Source organism: Cavia porcellus, unplaced genomic scaffold (genome assembly GCF_034190915.1).
Source record: "Cavia porcellus strain 051 isolate PalLab524CR breed Dunkin Hartley unplaced genomic scaffold, mCavPor4.1 scaffold_5, whole genome shotgun sequence".
Taxonomy (NCBI): domain Eukaryota; kingdom Metazoa; phylum Chordata; class Mammalia; order Rodentia; family Caviidae; genus Cavia; species Cavia porcellus.
The window spans coordinates 72,298,471-72,317,739 of NW_026947488.1; the positions used below are offsets into that span (position 1 = coordinate 72,298,471).

The 19,269-nt window shown below is 42.0% G+C and overlaps 1 long non-coding RNA gene across 1 annotated transcript in view; it reads right to left on the reverse strand.

Annotated features, from left to right (window-relative positions):
• The window catches only part of LOC111753428 (uncharacterized), a 252,128-nt gene extending 246,562 nt beyond the window's left edge, over window positions 1-5,566 (reverse strand). Inside the window, exon 1 of the long non-coding RNA XR_002788218.2 lies at window positions 5,270-5,566. This is a non-coding gene — a long non-coding RNA (uncharacterized LOC111753428). The remainder of the gene's footprint in view (window positions 1-5,269) is intronic.
• Between the last annotated feature and the right edge of the window lie 13,703 nt (window positions 5,567-19,269).

The window sequence follows — 19,269 nt, forward strand, 5'->3', positions numbered from 1 at the left end:
GGGTGAGAAGGGTCTGCCTGAGCTCTGGGAAGGTCTGCAGGGATGACTGAGGAGGAGAAGGTGGTAAAGGCATGGAAAGGGATCGGAAACGGGAAAATGGGGTAGGTCTGAGGGATTCCTGGGACTGCAGGGAAGAAGACTGGAAACGGGTGGGAGGGAGGGAGAGGTAAAGGGGAAGGTTTGTAAAGGATTGGGGGGTGTGGAAAGGTGAGGGTCCCGAGATGCTGGGAGTAGACGGGAGAAGTGAAGGGGGGGGCAGGAGGGGGCCGCCCCAGAAGTGGGGAGGGCAAATGAAATAGGGGTCTGAGCTTACTGAGCCAGAGTCAACAGCCAAGAGAACCCAATTTGGGGCCGCTTGCTTTCCCATCAGCCTGCTTTCAAGTTCAGTAAATCAGAGATCGTACCCCCAACCTTCCTAGCACTTTCGGTACCTGCCAAACTCCAGCTCGCTGTGGGGATCGACTTCCGTTTGTGACTGATTAGCAAGCGCTCGCTAGGATCCACTGGCAAATTAAGGGGCTCCTAAAATATCAGGTGAAAAGTGGCTCCCTCATCTCTGAAGAGCCCCCGGCCCAGCACGCCCCACTCCTCCCCACCCCACCCCACCGCCCATCTGAAGTCTGCCCTGCTCTGTCTCTCTAGTTTGAAATTAGGAATTTTATTCAAGGGTTAAAATCGGGGACCCAGACCAGTCAAAGCCCAGGACTTTCCAAAACTGCCCAAACTGCTCTTAGAGACCGTGTTATGCATTGAGATCATATATCTCACCTCCTAGCCTAAGCTTTGCAAAGAATTCAATACAGTGTCTAGGAATCAAATCGCTTGCCAATAACCCCCCAGCCTCCCCGTTCTCTGCTAGGAATAGGTAATGAGACCCGGATGGGTGATGCAGTAGGTACTGGAAATCCGACACAATTAATTTGATCAGAAGATAGGGAATCAAAACAGATGTGAGAAGAACTCTCTCTGCATCACGAAAGCCTGTCCCAGCCACCCACATGGGAGTGGTTGCTCTCTGAACCCCAACTCCAGCACAGCCTCACTCTCAAATACAGCACCTGGAGTGTGGAATGTCTCGAGGCTAGTTCAGGAATGAATGGTTGCGTTTTCATGCCTGTAAACCATCTCTGAATTTTCACGTACAGTGCAAAATGGAATTCAATGGTAGCTAAGCGCAATTATTAGAGCAACGTGCAAACCACATGTACATAAATTGGGGAAAGTGGCTTTGGGGACACAGAATGAGAAGGTGTAGGGCATTCTCCACAGAACTTCCAAGCCCTTCACCTGATTTTATGTTTGCACTTCAGTTTCACTGCATGGTAAAATATAAAGAACTTTGCAGACCTTGGCAGGTGTCATTTTGTAGTCAAGTCAGTAAAAATTATACTGAGGGGTACAGAGTCAACTACAAACATCTGAAAGTCCTTACAGTTTCCGTGTCCTGTAAATGCAAACTTTTAACCTTTAAAATCTTGTATTTCATGTGCAAATATATTTTTTGCAGAAAGCCACCAAATATTTGTGTCTAATAAAAATAAATTACTTTACTTTTTCAAATACAAACTTAAATTTTATACTTTTTTTTACTCTTAAGAAAAATAATATCACTATAAATAATTATTTTCAGAAATATTAGATTTTTTTCCTTCTTTATTTCCCATTAATTTGTTACTCATTTGAAGAGATCTGTTTTGGCAATTATACTCTGTCTTCATTTATAACAATAAATTACTACTGTCCCTTTGAACATTTATAGATAAAACTACCTAGAGATTTGTTAATATAAATACTTAATTGTATTTTAGCTTTGGTCAGAAATAATCAAGACACTTAGATATCTGTCAGCAATACATGGAGTTGACCAACTCTCATCTTCAATTTGAGTCAGGATAATTGAATAATTAAGTGAATGAATGGAATAAGTACTTGAATTATTGATAGCTAAGATACAAGTGAAATGTCTTACATAATATGTACATTTTTATGTAAGTCGATATGTTTTTAATATATATCTCAAATTAAACAAATTTGGAAATTTCTTAAACTCCTGGGCTGATTTTGTAATTATTATACCTTAATTCCTGTGTTCATCAGCATAGATTGTGGATTATAGCTCCCAAATCACCTGTAAACTTGAACAACTTTATCTACCACAAACACAGACATAGTAAAGCAAAATCTAAAAAGTATTGTTGCCTGACTCTCTCCACGTCACTGCAGATTATGTCAGAAAACAGCACCCTAAATGTGCATTTTGATGCATTTAACTCCCAAAATTCTCTAAAAAGGTAGGACTTCAGAGAGAGATCACCTCAATTATTTTTGCTTTAAATAAAGCAATATTCAAGAAATAGGTAAGATGATCATGCCCTAAAAATAATGGATAAGTTACCTCTAAAAACTCAAAGACAATTTCAAAGCATACTTATTTGCCTGTATTTCTAAACCTAAAACCAATATACATATGTCCCATTCATGCTGTTTTCCAGAAAGCTAAAACAACTAGTTTGAAGTTGTTCAAACCTGTTACATTCTTAACTGAATAATAAAAGTAAATGATAAAATTTTATGTGTTTGAAGTTTTTAAAAAAATCACCTAGGAATATGAAAAGATAAATTATAAAGGGATCATTGAAAATGTAGACATTATCTCAATTTTCTTCTACAACACTTAGGCTTATTCTTGAAGCCTTCTCATATGATAATTCTCTGATGTAGCTGTATGACTGCCATATATGACATTCTGGAGTTGTCCTGTTTATCTTTCTACTACTTTTCTGTGAAATTTGATCTGGTATATGGCTTCTGTTAAGCAAACTCCCCTTTACCCTAAATCATAGCTCAATGGAAAGAAGGCAAATTCTGCCCAGAGATCAAGAAAAATCTTCTGTAGGAGAGCTGGTGACCAGCTCGTTCCTCACCTGCAGACAGTTAAGGGAAAACTTAAAGGAACCTTGCAAAGGTTTAGAGAAATCACAGCAGCAGTGACTCTCAGACTTTCAGTCTGCATTTGCAGGCTGTAGCTTGCGTTGTTGTTACCTTGGCCAACTGAATCTCTTTAGAATGGATGAAGTAAATCCTCCCCTCTTCAGAAAAAAAAAAATGACAACCTCTGAATGACTATCCAAACTGCCCTTGTTTTTCTTAATTTGTTCTTCCTGTCTGGATAGTCCTTTATACCCCAGGAAATATGCCTTGGAAATTGGTGAGGTTTTCTTGCATTGCTAGCAATGACAAGAATGTGGAAAATTCTGAACCTAGCTAGAAATCATAGTTGAAGAAAGTTTTGGGGTTGAAGTTCAGGGGAAAAAAGGCAGCTTAGTCCTCTGAATCATTTCAGACTTGCCCTGAGAGGTTTATAAAGAGGGTTTAAACAAATTTTAGCTTTTTTACAATGTGTTTTTCTCCTGCTGCTAAAGAATTTGGTTCTATTGGAGGAAGTGTTCACAAGGGTAAAGCTTAGGAATCAGATGCACTCTCAAATCTGGAAGGATCTCCAGGAATCTGGGAGCCTCTTGACTGTCCCTGGTTTCTGCAAGAGCAACAAACCTTCGAAGAAATTCAGGTTCATATCCCAAACCTTCTTAGTACCAGTTAATGCTAAGCAGTAGTTCCCTAAGTTTTCTACATTCTTTCTTTCTGTATCCATTCCTCATCTTCGTGGAGAAGTCCCTCCTGAAGAGCTAGTCAAATGTGCCCTTTTGATCAAACAAAAATCTGTTGGCGACCCCAAATACAAACTTTTCCACACTATCAGTTTGTTTCTGATGATTCCACCGAAGTTTAAAGAGAGAAGAGAGGGCCAGAAGGAGATGCTCATCTCACATAGAAATGATCTTCTGTTTAACCAGCAACTAGCAATCATCCGACATTAATTTATACGGTTTTTACAAATACCTAAGCTATTTAAAAGGCCGCTCTAGGTCGTGTGTGGCAGGGAACATCTATCTGGTGAATAGGCAGTGTCACACGGTATCGTGCTCCCTTGTCAAGGCCGATTGTGTTTTAGGCAAACATTTGCGCAAACATAAAGGCAAAGGTCAAGGACTGTTCAGTCCCAGTATGTGCTAATTTACCTAGCGAACCAATGGGGCAAAAGTTGCATTTTATATGCCAGCCGTTCAGAGCCAGGCTCGGGAGTCGCTCCTGCTAACCAACAAGCTTGCCTGCGATCAGTCCCTGGTCAGTACTCTGCTGCTCCCTAGATGATTTTCCGGACTTCCTCGGGAATGCAACTGACAAAAACATGTGTTTGCGAATACCTGAATCGGCTCCGCCCAGGCGCCTCTGGCGCAGCGTTTCTCCGCGTTCCCGGGTAATAATAAATAAAATCTGGTTTGCAGCAAACGTTTGCAAGTCGCTGTTTACTTAAACGAAGGACCCTTTGGCACTGAACATGCACGACATAAAACACACAGCAGACCTCGGATATTATTCAAACCGCAGAACTGAATCACAAAACGGTGCATCAGTGGCGAAAAAGTGCGTAAGACTAAGTATGTGTAACGCAAGTCTGCGAAAGTGTGCGCACGCACTGGGAGCCTCAATTTCAAGTTTCTTTGGGGCCATTTTCCTACACATAACGAACAGGAGGCATCACTTCTCGGTGAAATATGCCTTCCACACTAGTGCATCTACACCATCTCTCACAGATCACGCCCAGTTATTTTCCCAGCCTCCGAAAAAAATACAAATGGTTTCAAGCAGTTGTCAACTTGTGCAACTCGGATGTGTAATAGTGTAGGGGTTAAACACATGAGCACACGCTTCAACCCATAAGGTTTCCTTTGCACCAATAATCATTTGGCAAGGACCAATGGCTGAGTTTTTCCAAATCGTCCATATTTAAAGGAAGAGAGTTTTCCCCTGATAAAGCCCAGCGTAGCAGCTGTGAGTGTCCACATACAAATAATTACAAGTGCAAAATTCATTCCTGGGGATCAGGCGAATCACAGGCTCTCCTGCAGCCCTGCGCGGCGCTCGCCTGGGGCGGGAGAATCCAGGACTTGTTGCCTCGTACCGGGTACCCAGAGCCCGGATCTCCAAGCCCTGACCATTCCGGGCTCGTGGGCCTCTGAGACTATGATGACAGCACCAGAGGAGACAGTCTCCCTTTAAATCACCACAAAATGAGAGCGAAGAGACGATTCACAGGTATAGAAAAGAGCTGAAAGTTAGTTTCTAATTCCTAAAACAACAGGACAGTGCAAAGTGCATTTTCGCTGCATTCCAAACCAAAGAGAAAACAAAAGAAAATGTAACTTACCCCGACCCGCCACAACACTACATTTTGAGCATCCTTTTAACACTTTGATTCTTGCTCTACTGCTGCAGCCTTTCTTTCCTCTTGCCAGAAACCAACGATCAAACTAGCTTCGGTTACAGGGGGAGGGGGGAAAAGACGAAAAAAAAAAAAACATAAAAAAATTACTAAAACAAAAATAAAGCAAAACCAGTTTCTGCCCTTCTTATAACTTGCCAGCTAGCATCTGTCTCAAGTACTTCTTCTTTCTTTCTTTCTTTACCCAAATTCTTCAGGCACCACCTGGGCAGCTTCACAGGCTTAAAGTTTGTGGGGTTTGTGTGAGCAAGTATGCTAGTGTGTGTGTGAGTGTGTGCGCGCGGGTGTGGAGAATTAGTTGCTTTTTAAAAGACACCGTTGTCCTTCAGAGTAATAAAAGTGTGACCCCCATCTTTGAGTGTGGGGGTTTTACATGCACCTCTCATTTCAGTTAACTTTTTTAGAGCTGAGAAAAGCTGCTAGCTTACTTTCGGGAGACTTTGCTCTTTATTCATCTGTTTAGTCGCCTCAGAGACACAAAAGCGGATCCGCGGCGTTATGAAAAATGGCCTGGGCACGGAGAATGTCACAGTGGTCGGCGTATTATTTTAGCCTTCTTAAAAAAAAAAAAAAAAAACTCAGGGAAAGTTTGCTTTTGATGAATTCAATAAAAGCAAAGCTGCAACGGAAGAGATTTTCAGCTAAAATCATACAGCATGGGGCAGAGCTTAAAACAGCCAGATGGCCAAAGGTAGAGGGATCCCTCCGTTTCAAAATCCAGGTCCAGAACTCCTAGGCTGAGCCTCTTAGTTTATTTAATCTGGCATGTATCTTTTTGCAATTCATTTCCCCGCTCATTTTCTACCTAATGTTTGCTCTCAACCCCACTCCACACCCAAAAAGCTGCTGATTAAAACCCCCTGTCTTGAGATTTGGAGAAGTCACTTTTAATTCTCCCCTTAATAATAGAGTTAAACTTCTGATGGTGCCTTGTCTAAAGGGAAGCTAACTAGCAAGGTGGTAGACAGGTCCATGGAGGGCCACCAAGTTCTCAGTTCTAATTCCTTCCACCGTTAGCATCTCATAGCTAAGGCAGGTGAAATTTCTGAATACAAGGACAAATATATTCTCCCAAATCCTCCCTCAACTGACACAACTGTGAAGAATCAGAAGAGCTTGGGTCACCCCTCAAAATCATGACATGGAAGAGACTCCCTCCCATGCAACTTCAAATGCATAATGAAGGGTTAATTTCCTAGTATTGTATATGCACTTTGCCCCTAACTTTCTTGGGAGTACAGACAGACAAAACTGGAAAGGCCAAAGTGGCTCTCCCCACTTTGAGGTAGGGGTTGTTAAATCAGTAAATCCCATCTGGGCCATGTTCTAAGAGACAGATGCTGATGAAGCAAGAAAATGTTGAAAGTCTAGTGAGGTAGAAGAGTGGGAAATTTACTTTAGAAGTGCAACAAGACTGGAGCCCTACATCAAGACCTGAAGGAAGTAGTCCAAAGTCATCCAGAAACCCTTCCCTCATCCCTCTCAAGGACAGGACTTAACAGGGTCTAGAAACTAGGTGGCCACCTCTAATAAAGCCTCCAAAAAAGGCCTTTGTACCATCTGAGGATTCGGGAGGTTGTTTATATCCCAGACCTGAGCCCAGAAGACCACTCTTGTCCCAGTTTAAATTGAAAAGATTTGAAGAGGTGATGGGAGGACAGAAAGATGGAGAGAGATAGGGATACCATAAGGGATGTTTCTGGCTTCTAGGAGGTTGTGGAGGATAAAGGAGAGCAGTCACTGAACTGGATTTTTTGAGCCTCCACCTTCCCACCAGGGACAGGCAGTATTGGGAAAACAAAAAGAAAAACCAAGCAGTGGGTCATTTGGCAAAGGCTGCCGCCCTCCCGCGTCCAGCTCTGCCACTTCCAGGTGAATGCAATGCCTTTTAGTCACTGTTCAATCCTCTGGTTCCTCATCTATAAAATAGAAACAAAAATAGAATCCATTTGAAAAGTTTTAAGTGGAACTTTGGGGGTGAGTTGCCTCTAGAAAATGTGCAAAAGATATTGGTAGATTCCTAGTATTTTCTCCCTTCTCCTCCTACCTCTCTTCCTTGCCCTGTACTGTGATTGAACCCAAGGTTTGCCACTGAGCTGTATCCTCAACCTATTAATATTTTTTTACTTTGACACAGGGTCTCATTGCTAAACTGCCTAGTCTGACCTTGAATTTGTGATCCTCCAGCCCCAGCTTTGTACAGTGCTGGGATTCTGGATAAGTGCTAACATGCCCAGGTATGCTGTTGTTCTGTTTTTGTAAACAGTGGCATAGGCTTTGCTCAAACAATACCAGGAACAAAATCACCCAACTGGCAAGACCAGGCGTTTACTCTCTGAAGAGTCAAAATATCTAGATGTTGGAGACCAGGAGCCCTACAGATAGCACCAGCATTCTGGCTCCACAAACTAGAGGCTCTTCCAGAGTGCATCAGTACCATCCTGTCCATGCTTGGGGCATACCTTTTTTCCCTGCACTGCAACTGTCACCAGCACCTTAGAACCTCGGAAAGCAGATGTTATCCCAATTCTGGCCCCACGTGGTTGACTAGATATTGAAAGAAGCCTCCAAAGCTGAGCTGGAGACTTTGAAGTCTCACAGAAGATGACCTTAGGAAGACAGAGAAGTAGCTGGGAAGATCATGCTTTGAGTCATCCAACTCACATAATATTTATTTCAATGTGACAGTGAGGATCAAACACAAGGCCTTGCAAATACTAAGCAAGCAGTGTACCAGATTTACAGCCACAACCTCCAGCTCAAATATTTTTAGCAGAGAAACCTGGGAGGAAAGTTCTCTGCCACTGACTGCCAAGGGTGAGGTGAGTGGTGAGCCCTGAGAGGAAATCTTGTCTTCCAGCTCCTCCTGCGCCTTGGGGCTCTAAGCCACACCTGTGAAATATCCAGACAGAATCCATATTGCCCACCTCACTGTAGTATAAATAAGCTAGAAATTCAGTAGAGGATGGGTTGGACCACACTGGTGGTGCTTAGTAGTAAATAAGAGAGAAGTCTTTTTGCCTCAACTTGGAGGTCCTCTGCTGGGAATGGACTGCTGGGTTTCATGTGAGTTCCCACTGGTCTTGTTTGAAGTGCAGAAAAGTTGATTTTTTTAACCTACCATGTCTGAGAAGTCCTGAGGACTAGACTTTCTGTTAACATTTTGCCTATCTTGACCTTAACAACTACTTGCAGGGCATCTTGCACTTCTGACTCAAAGCATCCTGACATCCAAATTAGAAGTGGTGCCCCACGCGTCTCCAAAGGGAGAAGACAGGAAATAGCCTCAACCTTAAGAGTTGGTCTATTCGGACCTCCCCACCAGTAGTGAAGGTAGAGTCCTACCGTCAGGGCTTCTAGGTGTCAGAAGCTCCTCCCTCTACTCCACCCCCGCCAAGCATTTGCACCTGTGAAGGATCACATTTCTAGGCGTGCATCACTTGCAACACTTACTGAAAAGTGAGTATATAGGGGAGAGGGATTCCTGGACACAGTTTGTCCCTTTGTCTTTTGTAAATGGAGAGAAATCAATTGATTTTAGCCTGAAACTATCTGTAGCTTAAACTCAGAAAAATAAACTGCCTATAGGAGACAGATGTGTGTAAACTGGAGTAAAGCTGATTTAAATACCTGTCCTAATAGATCCAATCTATTGAGTTGAAGACTTCTTTAACAAATGATCTGTGTACCTTATCTTTTTAATGAAAATATTGGGGTTTCTGTCCACTTAAATACACAACCAGCTATGACCTTGAGCATGTGCAAAGCACGAGCTTTGCCTCTGCTTTTGTATCAAACTATTCATTCATATAGATCTGTTGGGCCTCCAAAATTTGCACAAGACAAATCCCACTCCTGCTCCCAAAAAGTCATCTTTTCCTCTTTAATTCTCACTTGTTCGTGACTTTCTGGCTTGGCCAGTATCAATCAAAAGGAACTTTGGTGTTAGATGGATGATGTTTTCGCCTGAGGTGGGTGTCTGGCATTAATTGTTCCAATAAATTGAGATATAGTGTGCATAATGCAATGGGGCAATATGGTTATAGTCCACGTGTATGACTTAATTAAGCTATTTGCAGCTTGATGCTGCAAGTCAACGGGTGTGCAAGTGGATTAACAATTGCCGGCTCCCTTATCCTCAGGACGGCGCATAATTACTTTACTAGTGGTACATATCAATTTTTGATGATTGCGGAAGCCATACTCCATTCACCAAGAAGTCCCTTAATAACTCTCCATTGTGTATTAAAAAAAGTATTGTTTGGAAATATTTTGAAGTCACTCTTAACATTTTTATAGGTTCCGATGGTGGCCTTTAATTGGTTGCATGCTTATTCCTGATGTATTTTTTTTTTATAAAGAGACAAAGGGCAAAACTTTAAGTCTCTGCTCCATAAAGGAATTGGGAACGACTTCCACCTCCACCTGCCTTCCACCGGCCAGTGCCTAGAGCTTCTACACAAAGCTGAGTTGGTATAAAAAGGATTTGTGAGTGCGTATAAAGATTTGCCACAGGCAGCTCCTCTAAAATTCTCTCGCCCCACTTTCTCTCCTTCTCACACATGCATATCTCATTTCCCTTAAATATAACAGGAGACTGAGCCCTCCATCCCCCCGCCTGCACGTTCCAGCACCTTTCCCCACCCCACACTCTCAGCACTGTTCTGATACATACTTCTCACAGGACAGGCTAGGGAAAGCAAGGCTGCGGCCCAGCAGGGGTGGTATGTACTAACACGAGTTGATGAAATTTGCTGGAAGGCTAATAAAATTATGCAACCTGATGACAGAGCCATGGATGTTCCTACCTTCTGGGCTCGTTGCCCTTCATTTAGAGTCAGATGGTACCAAAGTCCCAACTCTCTTCTACCCTTCTTCATTCCATCTCTTGCTGTGGATGAGTGGCAGTGATATACATTCGTTCTATGTGATTTACTATTTGAATCTTCAATCAAAGCTGATCATTTGACCTCTCTGGATTAAACTAAATTCATCATCTATAATTTTATTTTAAAAAACCCAGTAACATCAATCATACTGAGAGCATGGGGAGCCAACATTTTCCAGGGAAACATTTCAACTTCATGCCCATTTTCCACAGTCCTCTTCCTGTTCTCAGCTGAGCAGATACATAGCTTGGGGGGGGGGTCCTTTGAGGACCCAGGGTCACTATAGCACCCAGTAGGTAGTAGCATCTAAAAGTAAATATGTATTGTTCTGTTTTTTTTGTTTTCCTTCTCGCCCAGAGCTGAGTGCAATAGTGTTCATCCTTTGGCTTAGGCCAAGTTATAAATAAGTCTCCTGTCCTTGCACTCAATGGATGGTTCCCAAACTGTGCATCCCAGACTTAATCTAAAGAAAATTCCATAAAATCCGAAAAGCTGTAATGGGCAACTGGGTTACTTTCCTCCATTTCTGATAATACTGCCATAAATCACTTTAAAATCACTGTGCATCTCAGCCTGTAGATGTGTTAGAGTGCTCATATTATTGCTAGTCTTTAACTACATGCAACAGCAGTCTCATTAAAAAATTTAAGAAGGATAAAATTTTCTAGGAGTCTTTTACACTGAACCTGATATTAATTACTTAATTAAGAAGGTTGCAGAGCCCCTGTTTTGAGGGGGTTCCTGATCAAAATCAATTTGTTCTCATACCTGAAGCAGGTGATGGTTCTGCAAAGACATCTGAATGACAGCGGGAGTGAAGGACAAATCTAATAAAGCCTAATAAAGCATGAGCATTGAAATATCATTAAACTTACAACGATGAGACTCAAAATCACCAAAAAGGTAAATGTCTTCATTAGTCTGATCTCTGAAGACTGTCGAACATTTCATTAATTTATAATTTATGATTGTTTGACAAATATTGAAAAGTATGTAAATATGAGTGGGATAATGTCTTTTCTGCGGGAGGTGAGGAAATGACCCAAACTGTACGTGCCTGCAAGATTACACACAGGACCCAGCTCTCTGTTATCAAACTGTGCCGCCCCTTTAGCCAACATATTGTGCAACTGACAAGTGAAATAGTGCAGATAAACCAATGGTTTAAAACGTAATAAAGACAACAGCCATTTGCATTTTTTACATTTTATTACAAAGGTAATTTACTATGACACGTTTCTGAGTGTAATTTATGAAAACATGTTAAAGCAATTACATCGTGTATACAGCCCTCAGAGCAACAAATTTCAGATAAATAATAATATTATAGATCTTCAGAGACTTCCACTATTGAAAACATATCATAAAGGGAATCTTTTATTTCAACAATGAGTTGTGCAAGAGAAAATAATGGCATTAAAATTTAAATTTAAGAATAAAATCTTCAAGAACAATAGAAAGCAGATGAATAATATTCTTTACTGGAATTGCAAATTTAAATCTTCATAGTGACAATTTGCTTATTTCACAGAGTTTATTATCAACAATTTTTTTTCTTTCCTGGAGTCAGTTGTTGGGTGCAAAATATTAAAGACTTCTTTGGAAGGAGGTTCAAAAGGAGTGTATGTTTCCTTTTTCAAATTTCAGAGTTTATTCTTTCTCTCCGTTTCTCTTCTCTAAAGCAAAATGCTGTTTTAGCTCTGAGAAGTAAAAGAGAAACCCATTACTGGATGGTCAGCAGTATCTGATCCAAACCTTGAAATACACCCGCCTACCAGGAGTTGTCAAAATAAGAGGAAAAAATTTCAGGGTATGGGGGAAAAGACAAGAAAAGTTTACAAAATAAAGAATAAATTAACAACTAGGGACATTTCATTCTTCATCTTTTCCCCAAATGCGAACTTATTTTAATAGATCTATAGTATGTTCTAAAGTTGGGGTGCATACTTTCGATCCCTTAACTTACTTTAATTTTTTTGAAAAGGAGGAATTTGCTTCCTTTGTATAGGTATACTTCTATTAAATATGCTAGTGATAAAAATCAGTATCATGTAAACTTAAAATGGGCCTTATTCTTGCCTATGTGGGAATGTCCTGGGTTTATCCCACAGCATTGAATTCTGCAAAGCCTTCTGTAAACTGACCTGAATTGCACCCTTAGGAGACTTAGGGACTCTAACAGACTCACAGGTACAATCATCCTTCCAGCTGTATTAAATTTCTCCAACCTAAGAAAACAGGCCCTAGACAATTCAGATCCGCATTGTGTAGCATCATTAGGAGCATACCATAGTTGCACTACAGTCTTTTCAGTTGGATGTCCTAGCAACCCACAACTCCCAGCCCCCAAAATGCCACCTCCCCTTCTCAGTTTCAACATTCAACACCCTCAAACAGATGGCACACACATGGGGGCCTTAGAATGTGCCCATTGCTAAAAAGGGTTCATTGTCTGATCTAGGTGGTCAATACTTTCTGGGAATCAATAGGCAGGCGAATCCTATGTCTAATGATCCACCTGGACTCTAAAAGTCCCTGCCCTGAGAATCCTATTCAAACTTTCTCCAGGTAGACCGGCTCTCGGACTGGCTACACACAGATGCTCTTATCACGTTCAGATGAAGCCAGGCAGTCTTTGCCAACCAAACCAATATTACTGGCAGGCTGACTGGCAGCTCAGTGTGCTTTAAATCTAGGATGTGACTGACCCTCTTGCCTGTCTTCGTGGGTCACCCTCTGTCCTGCATTAGAGCCCATTCTCACTTTACTGCCTATTGCCTCTACCATCAGTTCCCAGGCCAGCGGAGACCAAGGCCTAAATTTGAAAGTCCCCCGGCCTTTGCTGGGTCTCAAGCCTTCCCCTCCCCCCATCCCAGAGCTCTCCTGGGCAAAGGGTTGGGCTGTGTGTTAGTTTTAGCCAGGGTTAAGTCAGTCCTCGGCTTCAGCCTTTGTCTTTTTTGGAATGTTTAGGCACTGCATATGCTTTTGTGTTGCAAACAGCAAGCGGGGTCCCCAGGAGTCCCTGACCCCGTGCCTTGGCGGGAGCGCCGTTTCCCTGGACAACTGCGGCTGGCTGGGTGGAGGATGCACTCGGCTGTCTCAAGCTGACGCGCAGTGCTGAGCACAGGCGCCAGCGCAGACGCGCAGTGCCCTGCGCACTAGAAGGAGAAATTCCTCTCTCAGAAGAAGGGGATGGGGAAAGGATAATAGGTTTAAGAATGAACTTCACGACCGCTAAACTACTTGTGTGCCTGGGCTACAAGAAGGAAATGTAAAGAGAGAGGGCAAGATCAGTAAAGAGGGAGGAGGTGACAGAAAAATACCTGCTGATTTGTCAACTGCAATGGGCAAACAGACTCTTAATAACAAATGAAACAATGAAAGGGCTGTATCGTTCCCCATGAAGCTCTCCATACACCAGCCCATCCATAACGGCAAGGCAATGTTTTGATGACTTAGGGTATATGCAAAAACAAACTTTCCCGCGGTGTTTTTTTCTCTCTCTCCTCCTCTGCTTGTCAAGCTTTTCTTTCCAAACAGTCAGATGATTTTATAAGCAAGCAAAGGGGTGGATGAAAAACCTCCAGTACCATAACCACCCAAGAAATGATAAATAGCATCGCATGGCTAATGGCTGGAGGGCACGTTTACCAATTCATAATCATTTATTCTTGGTGATGTATGGCTTTTACTCTTAAATCTGAAAAGCTTCTATTTGAAGGTGTAAATAGCTTCCTCCCCCTTCTTGCAGTAAACCTTCCTGCATTAGCCGTGATTGATCTCATGTAAAATTCGTCCCAGAGTGCTATTTTACAGGGGGAACACTAGCTTTTGGAGATTAACCGGGGAGTCTGTTACATATTAATGAAGCCGGGAGATATACTAACGTTTTGGTAATTTAGTTATTTGTGTCTATAGCTATCGTTGTTATTTTCTTTTAGACCCCTGTGGTTGCTATCCATCGAATTAAAAAGTGGTCCTTAGAATTATTTTTTTTCTACTGGCAACTAAATGCAATTTAATGTGAAAAACAAATGTTGACTTCTCTCTTGAAGAAAGTGTGTTCTTTGGCAAGACATCAAAGTGTTTTAAACTGTATTAGCGGAATGTTAGTTTTCTACCCCAAATCTACAATAAAGTAGTAACTAACTGAGCAAAGAAAAAAATTCCAGGGCTGCCGCTATCTAAGAAAAATAATTTGATCTTAAGGAATAAGAGGACAAAGTTTAAGCTGTAAAGGAAACGGGTAGTAGCAAGGAGTTCTCCCAAAATATTTGGGAATCCAAACTAAATCTATGTTTGGAATCAAAATGGGGGAGGCGGAGCAATGAGGTTGCTCATTGATTTGCAAGCTGATAATTAATATCCCCCCCAATGAGACATCAACGTCATTAATAGTTGTGTGTTCCTGGAAAGAGACTTTGAGTGAATTTCAATCCCAAATAAAAGCCACATCTGGCAAAGAGGTTGCTTCAAGGCTGTGGATAAAATGTCACTAATCCTCTGTTTTCCTCCAGGATGCTTATGGGGGAGGGAATGTTTCTAAATTACTCTTTGGATTCCCACAAAAAACTAGTTGGTCTGGGAGTTGAAGGCAGGAATCCTTTCTTGATTTGATCAACTCCAGGGAAGTCCTTGTTTCCACACCTGTCCTTTGTAAGAAAGATGGATCACTTATTTTGGCTTTCACAACGTCTAAGAACTGCCTGATGAATTTAGGAGTTCAGGGAATCTGTACTGTGTCCTTGAGGTACTCAACTGTGCACACCTAGATCCCTGGCATACTAACCTTAGCCCAATGGTCCTTCAGACTTGATAACCTACACTCATCCATTGCCTTCCAAAGAGGGAGGCCACTGTGCATACTTCTCCTGAGACTCTGACACCACCCATTCTCCTGAAAGCCCAGATCTGGAAATATGGATGAGTGGGGCCTTGCAGCTCACATTTGCTGAAAGTGCAGGTCCAGGAAAAGTCTTTCCAGTGCCACAAAACACTGAAGCATGGTATCGCCAGTTGGTTGGGATGCTTCCCTTTTTTTTTGAGGGGGGGGGATGTCGATTTATGTTCTTTATAAAATTGTGGTTTGGAAAAATAGGGCCTTGAAAACGTTGTTACAATGAAAAAAGGACAAATTAGAAGACATTTTCCATGATCAAAGGCAAGAGGGAGAGCGCTCATGGGCATTCACAAAGCTTGACTTATTCACTCCCCTCCTTTGCAAGCCGGGGCAACAAGCGTGTCCCCCATTGACAAGGAGCCCTATTCAGACTGCAGGTGCGAAGTGGGCCGGCGCACCCGGCCACATTATGTCAAGGTTGTTGGAGATTAGTGTTAGGCCTTAATAACTAAAGCGCTTGATTTACATTGGAAAAAAGCCCCCTCAGCCGTGAAAACAAAATCGTTGAACGCGTGATCATTGCGCGAGCGGCTGATATCCTAATACTCACATTGTTCTCAGCCAGGCCTAGACTGGTACTGGCCTCCTTGGAAGGGCAGGCCTGGGCTGCTGGCTGTGGACCAGGTCCCCAGTCACACCCACTGCCTGGCTGGTAGAAAAGGTGATGTGTGGATTGCCTCTGGGGAAGACAGAGGGAGAGCTTCCTTGAGAACTCATATCTAGGCTTTGGGACTTTGGCAAAGCCTGAGAGATATAAAGGGGGGCTCCGAGGCTTTGAATAGGCCAAAGATTGCAGTGCATCAAGGCTAGGGTAACTCCAGCTTTGCTGATGGTGGGACATCTGGGGAACTTGTTTGAAATGCTGTGGGCAAAAACAATTACTTACAGGTAAATATTTTAGTGTAACTGGCCAAATAGGGAACTTACAAAGAACAAAAAAGGCTGATGTATTGAGTGCAGTTGCCTTCAAGAAGGCTAGGGAGTGTCCAGTTCCCTTTCCTTGCTGTTGAGCTTTCCTTTGCACTTTTCCTGTTTTGTTTACCCAGGGATGAAGAAGTCCACCTTGACCTTGGTACTGCATGCACCAGAGGGGTTATTTCAGTGGTGGTCCCATTCTCCCACACATCCTCTCTGCTTGCTATACATAGCTTTCCTCCATCCATGAGAAGGGATTTAAAAACAAGAGGTCTGTAGTATGAACCTAAGAATAAGCATTTCAATTTAGATGTGTATCCGTTCTCACTGCAATATCTTTTGTGTAAGTCAAGCTACTTAAAACAGTTTCCATAAGATTTGATCTAGAAGAAAAGATTCCATGGGGACAAGGTGAGAAAGCTGTTAACTGTTGTCTGGCACTGAAAAGGTCATAAGTCAGTACCTCAGTAGCTGACCTGTCAGGGGAAGGTATAAAGGCTTTATTCATGCAGTTGCTGCAATGTTCTCAGCTCTCACAAAAGTGTTTTCATGATTCGATTTTCTTACTTCTTTGCTTAATTAAAAAGCTGAACCATTAGAATAGCACCTGCATCAAATCCTGACAGTGCATACATACTAAATCCAGAGCCTTTACAGCCAGTAATTATAACATAAAATCAGAGATTGAATAAAACAGAAGGATTTTGCTCCCAAAGCCCTGCTAATCCCCTTTTAAAAGGGTCTGGTAAAATAATTCAGAACAGTTTCCGGAAGTTGGATTACCATTCCTTTTATATTTTTTTGTACTTTTTACAATAAAATGATATTTCACACTTAAAGGAGGCTGTTTTCTAAAACAGCTTTCTTTCTTTCTTTCTTTCTTTTTTTAAAGAAAGTTGGCAGGTTTTTGGACAATAGAACCCATTTCAACACATATTTCTTGATCGCTCAGTGCAGTGGTAGAAAAATTTAGGAAAATGTTTATGGTCCATTTGAAACATTTACTCTTTCTAGGCTGAAGGTTGTTGCAAATTTGAATCAGAATTTCTTAATGTGCTTCAGGCTACCTTCAGTTCTCTAAGAGGAAACAATCAAACTTCCTAAGGGCAGACTTATTTCTCCTTGTTTAGGAATATTCATATTTCAGACCAAATACTACTGTGCTGGAACAATGTTTCTAAACTCTCAACCAATACAGCTGAACGTTGATTAACCTGAGATGTTGCAATGCTACAAGCAAAGTACTCTGAGCTACCTGCAGGATCTTTTTAGTTTTGGCAAAGAACATTCTCCTCCTCTGACTAATATGATACTCAGTAGGCCAGCAAGTCTGTCACAGAGAAGAGAAAGCTGGATCATCATTCTGAGACTATGTAAGTCACCTGATGATGTTTGTGGAAGATTCCTTATGCTTTTTTTTTTTTTTGCTTTTATTCCACAGTTGCCTGGCATATCAATTTAATTACCCAGTTCTGATTTGTCTTCTCTGCAGACATTTCCAAGCCCGTCCATCCATTTTGAGGTTCAGACCCATGTACAGCCTTGCACACCTTGTTTTAAATCAATGGATCTCCTTACTCTATGTTTTGGTTCATGTAGAATCTACATTCACATTGAAATGGAAAAAATAAGTCACAAGTTTCAAAGTCCTTCTGTCCGATCATATTTACATCAAATCAATATGTATCCCAAAGTGTTCTTTCTTTTCTGTGAAGCTGCTTTGCATATTTGTAAAGGCTTTGGACCATTCAGAGATCAAGACCCCCTTAATTGTCTTATTTTTATTTTCTTTTTCCTACATGATTTTGGGGTTGGAGCTTAACAACTGTACTTGAAAGCTCCCATTCGTTTTCCTCATTAGAGATGTTTAAGTGAAAAAGTTACCTTACTGCCCCTACAGGGAGGTAATCACAAATGGAGAGTGTTAGCATTCAACACTCTGTCATTTATTGACATATTTTAATCTTTTCCAGAATGGGGATTTAGTAAAAGAAAATTGTGATTGCGAAAAAAAGATCCTAATGGCTTCTTAGAAACAGTGTCTTTTTTGTGAATTTTGTCCCCAAATGCACAGACATCAGTTTTCCAGCCCCTCACTGTGTCTTCCTGCTCCCTCCCCCACACACATACACACATACACACAAACACTCAGGATAGTTTTGTTTGGGTTTTTGAAGACTGGGACTTAAACTTTGCATGGAGCTACATTCTTTTCATTTTTTTTCTATTTTGAGACTGGATACGACTTGCTCAGGTGCTACTCCAACTGTGATACACCTGCCTCAGCATCCTAGAATGCTGGGGTTACAAGCATGTACCACCACATCTCGTTCTCACTAGAATTTTGAGAAGCCTCACATGAGACTCGCAGTACAACACAGAAACTTATGACAAAAATTAATCAATATCTAGACTGGCTGGCAATAGACTTTCCACAACCCGACTTTTAAGTCATAAAGATGCCATTAGGCTACGGATTTCTTCAATTTCATTCCACTATGAAGTAAGCTTAGTTCCTTCTCATTTTGCTTGGGCCTTTAAAAAATAAATTACATCTCTGCCTCAGTGTCTGACAGCCCCCAGCTTAGACAGTTTTAGAAAAGCATGAACTCACCCCAACTGCAGGACTCTCATCTATTCTCAGGGCTGCCTACGGGGGGCGCACGCTGCCCTGGAGCTTGGGACCCTTGAGGAAGCCCCAATTTTGGAGCAGGCCTGGGAGTACTGTATTCGGTACCATATATAATTGGTTCAGTGGAGAACTACTGATGGGTGGCACGGGTACCCGTAATAACGACTAGCACTTAAGTAACTTTTAAATGCTCTAAAGACGAACATTATCTTATTAACTTGCTAAAGGTAATACAGCATGAAAAAGTAAACTTGTGCAGGAGATTGGTTTACATTCCTTATTGCACACAACAGAACGGAATTAAAGGGTGACTAACGGTTATCTCTGGCCGGAGGGTTAATACATGCGGGCAGAGCAAACCGGCTCTTCCTACCCAAGTCATTCCCCCAAACCCACACCCGGTTCACCTAGTGCTCTGCTCTGGAGTTGCAAGAGAGGGGGCAGGAGGGGCTTGCCAGGAGTAATCTGAGGTGTCCCTAAACTGCCCGGGATAGGGTACCCCTCGGATGAGAGGTGGGTAAGGTCCCTGGAGAGTGAGTGAGGCTTGCCGTGGACTCTTGTGGATCCGTCAGTTCAGTCCTCTCTGTCT